Consider the following 10698-nt stretch of genomic DNA (forward strand, 5'->3'; position numbering starts at 1 on the left):
GAAAAGAACCCAGTTATGTCAAGTATTGAACAGATGGACGATGAAAATTTTGCCAAAAAACTTCAAGAAGAAGAAACAGGCCTGAGAAGAAGGTAGAGCTGCTGCTCCAAAACCAAGAAGAAGAAACAAGCCAAGGCCGGACACTATGAAGACTTTGTGGTCTATAGTGAAGGAGAGGCATCTTCAGGATCCCGATTCCTAATAACAAGCAATTTATGTTGTGTGACGAACAGATGGAAAATCTGTTTGGGTCAAAGAGAATAGAGTTGTTTGCAATATTGAATGATTTAAAGAGACATGTAACTGATATTCCTCGTTAAAGTTTTGTCTATTTGATATTTTTAAATGTTTGATTAGAAACACCATGTATACATTGCACTAGCAGTTGTAAAAACAGAGATTGTTTATAAGAATATACATTTTTGCTATCAAAACACTGTTGAGTAAATGGTTTTTGTTCTGTGAAAGCATTAAACAACCTGTTTTTATTAGACACCCCCCCCCCCCGCTTATATTATAGATATACCAGAAAGTTTAGGGGAGATCACTCCGGCTTAAATACCTTCAATTTAATGTAGTATAGAGCGGTTTTGTCGCACACTTCTATATTTCTATAGCCTGATTGTACTGGAAGTGTCATTCCAACCTTATAACGTATAAGAGTTTAAGAGAAAGTTTAGGGTAGATTACTCTCGCTGTAGAGCACTTTGAGGAGATTTAAAACCATCCTCTCTCAACCATCCCTGATATACCACGTGCAAATCAGCTATTAAATGTAAGTGCAGATCCACCTACAAAGCTAGAAATAATAAGAGAAATAAAGAACATGAAAATGGCAAAGCAGCTGGCCCGGACGGCATCCCCCCCCCCCCCCAAGAGGCACTCAAAGCAGACCCAGCCATATCAGCAGACATATTGCATCCTCTAGTTAAAAAGATTTGGGAAGATGAGATAATCCCATCTGACTGGAAACTGGGCTACCTGATAAAACTGCCAAAGAAGGGAGACCTGACACAATGCAACAACTGGAGAGGGATAATGCTTCTTTCAGTCCCAAGTAAGGTGCTGACAAGAATCATCCTAGTGAGACTTAAAGATGCCTTGGAAAAAAAGCTGAGACAAGAACAAGCTGGTTTTTGTCAAGACAGTTCATGTACTGACCACATTGCCACGCTGCACATCATTATTGAACAGTCCCTTGAGTGGCAATCCCCATATACATGACTCTTGTCGACTTCAAAAAGGCGTTTGACAGTGTGAATAGAGATGTTATCTGGAAGCTAATGAGCCAATGTGGAATACCCAAAAAATTTATATCTATCGCCAATGATATTCTTGATGGTAATCGACTAGATCATGCTGAAAACCACAAAAACGACACAGGAATCCGGTGGAGTTTCACCAAAAGGCTGGAAGATAAAGATTTTGCCGATGACATCTGCCTACTTCCTCACAAGCATCAACATGCACAAGCCAAACTGAATCGGCTATGTGAAGAAGCCTCTAAAGTTGGATTAAAAATCAATAAAAATAAAACAGGTCATCAGAATCAATAATAGCCAGGACCTGCCCATACAGCTAAATGGAGAAGATTTACAAGAAACAAACACATTCACGTATCTGGGAAGCGTGTTAAAAAACCGGGAGTGATCTCCCCTAAACTTTCTCGAATATTTTTATATAAAATAACAGGGGATGGAAACTCGGGCTATAGAAATGATTTTTAATCCATTTTAAATACTTAAAGTTTTAAAAATAGAATAAAATCTCGTAGACAAAAGAATTGCACACCAAGTGAACGCTAAATAAACAAGGTAATTAAAAAGTCTAGTGACAATTTTAGCGCAATTTCCTTATGTTATCTAAAAATAGCTCTGTCGTAGCGTAAATCAAGAGCAGGGTTAGTAAAACCATTGGTTAGTTATTAAAACGTTTTTTATTAATTTTTTTCAGTATTTTACATGTTTTATTTACAATAGAGTTACATGACTAAAAACCATTGCGCGCCTACTGAACGTGATGGCGCAGCCATGGAACGCGATGGCGCAGCTATTGAACGTGATGACGCGTGTGGTGTGGTTGGAAAAAATGCCTACTAATTCGGTCCAACTTTTAATTAATTCAAATTTTTTTTTGTGACCGAACGAAAGGATATTTTTGAAAACTTTCTTCGGCAATATTGTTCTAAATTATGGCAGGAATCGATTGGTGCATGTTTCAAGTCGCTTAGTGATCTGGTTGCCGAGATATGGGCCAAAAACTGCATTTTTTTCGAGGTTTTTTGGCTTTTTCGGGAAATCCATGAAAGAAACCCGTAATTTTTATGACCTATGTTCATCCTCGTAACTTGCTTAACATAATTGCTTTTGGAACTAGTCATCGATATTGCTTCGTTGAGGAGGAGATACGACTTAAAGCCCGGACAAACATTCATCCATACATCCATACATTCATTCATCCATCCATTCCCAGAAATGACGAGTTAATAAACGCAATTCTCCAGAATGGAAATTGCGCTAAAAAGTGCATAATAGTGCGCAATATTATTAGTACTTTAAAAATTTACATTAGTTTTTTTGAGAAATCGGAAGTAGCGTAAATTAGTACTTCCGGTCAACGGAAATGACTCAAAATTTAACAGAAGGTAGAGAATTAAGATCTTTTACTTACATGTGAAATTTCGTTTATCTATCTGAAATAGTACTCAAGTTATGGGCTTTTGAAAATTTCAAAGTAGGAAAAGTACCACTTCCGGTTATTGGAAATCGCTCAAAAGTTGATACGGATCTACGATTTTGATAAAATACTTATATATGAAATTTCATCAACCTAGCTGTAACGGTACTCAAGTTAGCGTGTTTACACACACACAGACAGACAGACACACAGACATACACACACATACGGACAAGATTGCAAAATTATGTTTTTCAGTATCAGTGAGATGTAAAAATCTCGATTTTTTTTTTGCACGATTACAAGACTTTCTCTATAGGCCTACTTCGTATATACGAGAAAGTAAAAAGGACGGGGGAGCAGACAAGGACGTAAAATACCGTATCAACAAGGCTAGATGTGCCTTCAACTCACTGCGCCCGATGTGGAGGTGCACGGCAGTCACTCAGGGGCAAAATTGGGATTTTCAACACAAATGTCAAGGCAGTATTGCTCTATGGCACAGAGACTTGGAGGGTTACAACTGCAAATAACGATAGGCTACAGTCGTTCACAAATAAATGCTTACGACATATACTTAAAATAAGATGGCCAGACAAAATATCAAACAAAGACCTGTGGCAAATTTCAAAACAACAGCCAATAGTTAAGGAAATCAAGGCCCGTAAATGTGGATGGATTGGAGAAAAAGATAATATTGCAAAAAATGCTATGGACTGGTGTTGAGCTAGTAGTTTAGAGCTCAGTGTCCTGGTAGTGTTCCAGGTAATTTTTAAAGTATGTTCTGTGTGAACTACCTGCAGGCTGTTGAGATGTAATCCAGCCAGCCTGTGGTTAATGCTTTGTACATAATTTTTTTTGTAAAGTAATTAATTTATTTGTTTTCCTTTTTCTAGGACGTAGTCCGAAATTGGGTGTTTTGTTTGGTTTTGTTTGGTTCTGTTTGGTTCTGTTTTGTTGCACATATCTTTGTCCTGTTGTGTTGGATATAAATTGTTTTGTCTGTTTTGTGCCAGCAGTTTTTATCTATTCTTTTTTTGTGATTTTTCATTGGTTCCATATTTTTGGTAAATAAATTTTATTAATTGTTAAAGATTTTTTTTTGTTTTTATTATTTAGACTAAGGTTAGGTTATTAACCAGTCTGGGTTTAGCCGGGCTTGCACTGACCGGACGGTAATAGATAAGCCTAGTAGATAGATTTTAAGGTATCCCCCCCCCCCCTAGCAGGGCTTACAAATTGGTAGCACGAGTGGGACTACACAACTAAAAACTACGAACAATTTACGACATGAGACGAAACGATACATTCGCCTTCTAAGTTACAAATAATAATAATACACTTCAGCCGCTCACATATAGAATATAGATATGTAATTAAAAATGGATTTAAAATATTGTCTAAGTCCAGAGTTGCCATCCTCCGTAGTGTTATATAAGAATATTTGAGAAAGTTTAGGGGAGATCACGCCCGGAGTATTTTGACTGTTATAAAGTTTATAAATAGTATTTTTAACTTAATATTAGCTGTAATTCAGTCCTTCGGTTTAAACATTATTGCAGATTGTGATAAAACAAAATGATAACTATACCTACATCGGGCATACATTTGCTGTAGTTAGAAATAAAAATAAATTATCATCTCGAACGCATTTATCTGGAAAGATTGAAAGAAATCGTTCAACTAGAAATGGGTCAACGTTGAATTACAACTAAACAGAGGGGTATCTAGACATTAGGTTGTAAAAATGTCGAATGTTTACACAATACGATATTCTTATCGCTCCAGAAACTCTTGACCACGGAACAATGACGTATCACAGTACACACACTGATCGGCTCTCATATTGAGACAGTAAATCGGGAAAATCATCACCAAACTCCTTTTATCGCTGAGATGGTTTTTTTTTTTGTAAGCGCTGACATTGTATTGGTCAATCTCGCTTTCATCGTGTATCTGAGGACGGCCACTATGGTTGGTGGGAGGAGATGGGGGGGGGGGGGGAAGGGAGAGAGAAAAGCCTATATCATGTCAGATGTAATACCTATATGAAGTGTGCGTTGTCTAGTGTGTTGTGATTTGTGTTGTACTGTATTATTTAAGCATATCTTTATGCATTATTTATACATACATCACTCCATCTACATTTGCAGCTTCATTTAAAACAACAAATATATTTAAAGTAAATTTTCTAATGCTTATGTTGATGTTCCTGTTCCTGATAACGGTCACGGTTACGACAAGGTCACGTTTACGATCCTGCTCCTGGTCACTTTCATGTTACTATTCATAATTATTTATGAAAATTCATCCACCTAACTGAAACGGTGCGCAGGTTATCGATTCCTAGACACAGGCATATATATATATATATATATATATATATATATATATATATATATATATATATATATATATATATAAAGATTTGCAAAACTGTTTTTGATTTCATCTCAGAGATGTGTAAAATGTCGAGATCAATACAATCTCAATTTCGATATTTCGCACATGACAATACTCCCGCAATATTCTGAATACGAGAAAATGAAACATCAAATGACCTATTATAGAGCATTTGGAAACACCTTTATTGACATAGTTAATTGACGAAATGGAGATTCGGTGAACTACCCGTTGTGATCTATTACATTAGAAAATGTATAGCTTTTTATCTGTTGTTTGATAAAATGTTTTTTTAATATATTGTGATCAGCAAAATCAAAGCTTTTTTTTTATAATTAACGCCACAAAACAGAGAAGATACTTTTTAGCCAAGTGTCATCCTAATATATAAAAGCCCGTGTGAACACTTCCCAATCTGTCTGTCCGCAACTTATTTCCCGAAGCTATGAGATCAGTATCCAGCGATATATGGAGAACTCAAAGATTCGGACTTTTGTTGAGAATAATATGTTAGATATATTAAACGTATAAACCAAATATATTTATAGAAGGAAAATAAAAATAAAGGCATATTCGAATATAGAGATACATTTTTAATAATGCAACCGGAAAAGTCTTTATGGTTGTGACAAGAACGCAATAATCAACGAAGTCACGTGTCAATTGTTTACCACAGAAAGTACACAGCGTCATCTTAAAATTTTAGAATATAAAGAAATGAACTATTTCATTCACAATTGAGTTAGGTCTATAAAACTACTTATCAAACGTACGCTATGAAATGTATACAGTTTTTTTCGACCAAATATAAAACACATTTCTTAAAGAAAAGAATAACATAAACACTATTGAACAGCCGGGTTTTTAACGGAATCATTAAGGCTCTTAATCAGTGTGAGCATTTAATATGGTGTAGAGTTGACTAATATTGTATACTTTTTGGTTTTAATTTTTCTAATAGTTATTGGTAGCCTATGCTATTTTAAATGTAATGGATGTTTAACTATTTAGTTTTCTTTGCTTTAAAATAAAATTTCTAAATCAGATTGATTGGTGTGGAAATATAGTACTTTTCTAGGTAGTTTGACGTGTGTTTATTTATATGCTTAAAAAAGTTGGAAATATTTTAAAAATAGTTTTCTTCAAAAAAATTTAAAATATTTTCAATACATTTCTTAAAATGATTTGAATTCTTTTTCCTTACTTAAAAAAAGCGGTAGTGATCTCATCTATTTTTTCTCGTCTATTCTTAGAATAGATGGCAACCCGGGGTATAGACATTTTTTATAGGCCTAAATCAAATTTTCAAATACTTAATTTTAAAAGAACCCACTATAAAAGTTTCTCTATTCAGTATGGAAAGCTGTAAAGAAAACACAAGGAAATTTAAAAGATGCACAGTGAACGACCGTGACGTCACAAGGTACTTAAAGGAAATTAAAAAAAACAACAAAAAAACAACTAAATATGTACAGTTCTAAAGCCTGAAAAGTACATACAATAATATGACGTAATTGATTCTAGAGCAGTGGCGTCTATATATATGGCGTATATATATATATATATATATATATATATATATATATATATATATATATATATATATATATATATATATATATATATATATATATATATATATAAAGTTCAATTCTGTATGTTTGTTTGTAAAATGTTTGTAATCGAGGATTACTAAGAAATATAAGAATTTAATAGACCCCATTCTTATAGTGTTAAATTTCTAAAGTACTTAATCTCTAAATTTATAATTTACAAAACTAATATAGACGGTGTTTTAAAAAAATCATTTTTCATACTTTTAATAATAATAATTTTCAAAATGTTCATTAAACAAAATTAAACAAAAAACAAAAACAAAACAACAAAACAACTTTTATATAAATTCTAATTATGTCTGAAAATTATTTTCACTTAGTCCTTTAGCACTCATTACGTCCCTTGATAAATTAGGACAACACAATTACTTCCCTTTCCAAAAAAAAAAAAACATTACATCGGGATGAAAAATGTACCTTTTATTATTTTGTTTTGGTGTTGGGTAAAATATTACATAATTAGCGTGGATTGATCAAGTAAAACGTGGTAGGTATTTTAAATACTGTCTTAATTATTTTATACACTAAACGTACTGTTTTTTATTATTATTTTTAATCAACGACAGTTGAAGAAACAAAAAACATCTTTATTCGGGAACGGGAATTCCCGCATGTTATTATTTGTGTCTGTCATTTTTTAGCACGAAGGGGAATTCTTTTTTGTCGGTCGCACCAAACATGCTGAACGTTGTCTTTTCACTTTCTCGTATATACGAAGTATAGAGAAAGTCTTGTAATTGTGCAAAAAAAAAATCGAGATTTCCGATAACTGGAAGTGGTACTTTGAATTTTTCAAAAGCCTATAACTTGAGTACTATTTCAGATAGATGAATGAAATTTCACATGTAAGTGAAAGATCTAATTTTCTACCTTCTATCAAATTTTGAGTAATTTCCGTTGACCAGAAGTACTAATTTACGCTATTTCCGATTTCTCAAAAAACGCATATAAATTTATAAGTACTAATAATATTGCGCACTATTATGCACATTTTGTTTTGGCGTTCGCTTGGTGCGCAATTATTTTTTCTACGAGATTCTATTCTATTTGTAAAAGTTTAAGTAATTAAAAATCATGTCTATATTCCGAGTTGCCATCCCACGAAGTGTTACATAAGAATATTCGAGAAAGTTTAAGTGAGATCACTTCCGGTTTATTTACATCACCATAGTGCGTACTTTTTTTTAATCAGACGTTTTTAACAGTACATTTAGCAGTATAAAGTTTTACAAGAAACAATAGGATAAGAAAACTTACCATCTTTAAGTGAATCAAATCCGGGCGTCCTGCGGCGCTCAGACAGGGTGCTGTTTCGCGCCCCTGGCTTTCCCGTGTTCGCTTTGGCGCCTACGTTCGTTTAAGTGAGTGCAAAAGACTGTGAATAAGTTGGGGTACTATAGTCATTTACTAAGCTGAAACAGGCGGTTCAGCCAGCCCCCCCAGCATGGTACGACTTGGCGCGCCGGGGTAGACTGTGAGCACTTTGCGTTTATGTTTGCGTGGTGTTTTCTTTGTGTTTGGGTTGGGCTTGCTTTGTGGTTGGGTTTGCATTTGGATTTGGTTTGTTTTCTTTTGCTTTTTCATTTGTGTTTTACTTTGTATTTGTGTTTGTATTTGTGTTTGCGTTATGTTTGCGGTTTTTTTTTGCTTGGTTGTAGTTAGGGTGGGCAATGCCGGGTATATGCTGATTACTAAACACACATGCCATGGTCCTTTACAGATAGGTTTTTCACAGAGGCCAGTACAGGGCCTTGCCGGGATGGGACGGCTAGCTTATAATAAATGTATCTAGGTCTGCACGCCACTGTCCCCCCCCCCCCCGCCCCACCCCCGGAGAAATATGTCTGATAGAAACAACGTCTGCATGATCGAGGTTTAGCGACCAAAAGTAGGAAACGGGTGTAGATTATAGATATCAATATCGTGTCTACCCTTAGTCTGTATGATCTACAGATGTGACCAGTGTTTCTTTCAGACATTTTCTCCCCGGGTGGGGGGGGGGGGGGGGGGGGCACATGAAATTTCCAGGGAGAGTGGGGATTAAATTTTCCGGGGGAGTGGGGCGACTACTAGTAGACATTCTTCGGGGGTCTCAGTGTCCCCCCCCCCCCCCCCACAAGAGTTGCCTAAAAAACTCTGAATGCGACTTTTGTCAAGATTAAGCTTATGTGCAAACTTAAGGGGTATGACTTCGACTATATTTTGAATCAATGTGCAGTAACTACGTGTAGATCAAGGTTACAAGATAAAGTGTTGTGGTAATGTCTATATTTATCGTGTATACACAAAATAGAAGGGAGTTATTTATTGTTGAATAAAAATTGAATTAAGAATTGAATACGATACAAAATAATAATATCATCATTGATCATAGAGCTAAAAAAATTAAACGTCTAATTTAATTGACTAATTTTTGAAGTGAATGTAGATATATAAAACAAATACCAGAAAATTAATTTAGACATTAAGCGATTAAGGTTGTGGTTATTAGGTTTTTATTTCAAACTAGGGTACCCGCCCCCCGCGCGTTGCCGCGGGGATAGAAGAAAGTTTGACAAAATATATTAGAAGGATTTCATCAACGCGATACTTATTAAATGTAAACAATGCCTGCGCTTGGATCATAAATATCAGGACACGGGTTTACCTACACTACCGCATGAAAACCTTGAGTGTACATTAATTACTCAACGAAATAATGAGGTAGAACACATTTCGGTGACCACCCATGCGTCAGGGACGTAGAGTGCGCTCTCAGGAGCCCCCACTCCCCGATTACACTACCGCATAGGCGCAGCGTACGGCCCCTGGCTCCTTAAAACTAACAGGCGCCATCGTGCACATAGGATAACCCAGCGTGTCAATAGCATCCTGTAAACAATGATGCAGATTTCGTCATTCGCTAAATTGTTACAAATGAACAGGATTTTTTTCTTTAACACGTAAAAAATTATTTGACGTGTTTTAAACATCAGTGTGACTGATGCAATATGCTAGCGTTACTAATGGTCTATTATTAGATGCTCGATCTCAAACTCTGACTGGATCGTCTAATAATAGATGCTTATTGCATCATTCGCAAATTGACGAAACTCTACAGTAGGCTCCTCATATGTAAGCCCTGCTAGTGGTGGGGGATCTCTACCAGGCTTATCTAACTAACTGTCCGGTCAGTGCAAGCCCGGCTAAACCCAGAGTGGTTAATACCTTAACCTTAGTCTAAATTAAAAACAAAAAACTTTAACAAATTAATAACATTTATTGTATAGGTGGAACCAATGATAAAATCAAATAAAAAAACCGAACAATTTACACGCAACAAACAGAATGTAACAAAACAATTTATATCTAACAAAACAAACTTTTTACCCCAAACAAAACACCCAGCCAAGTTGCACAAGCAACCTCACTGGAAGGGGGGGGGGAGGGGAGAGAAAAAGAAAAGGAAAACATAAGAATAATGCATGGAAAAATATATACATCAATATATACATATGTTTAAATACTAATAACTTCTGCTAGAGATATCTAAAGCCTCGAGTAAAACTAATCCCTACTATTACAATTCTAAAAGCAATTGTCAAAAGCACAACTAACCACTGTCCAACCAAGAACTAGCAACTTAAAAATAACGTGTAAAACAAATTCATTGTAGAACCAATCTTTCCTACCTAAGGAGCAGCCCGAAGCCATTGGTCTACCTATACAACATCCATATTGATAACATTGAAGTTAACACACTCCGCTAAGGCCCCAATGAAGGCAGATACAAAGCAAGTGACTCAACATGACATTGCACGAAACAGCACACACATCAATTTTAAACAACCTAAAGGTCGGGCAACTAAAATATACTCATTACTGTCTAAAACAACCGACTATTGACTAAGCCAATCCTAGTCATCGTGGGGGAACCCACAATAACAACACATCATAATCAAGTAAAACAATCAAGCATATGCACACGCATTCGCACCAGTTTAGGAAATCCTCCTAAACATAA

The sequence above is a fragment of the Physella acuta genome, unplaced genomic scaffold, assembly GCF_028476545.2.
Source record: "Physella acuta isolate Inbredline_101_S28 unplaced genomic scaffold, ASM2847654v3 ptg001902l, whole genome shotgun sequence".
Lineage (NCBI taxonomy): Eukaryota > Metazoa > Mollusca > Gastropoda > Physidae > Physella > Physella acuta.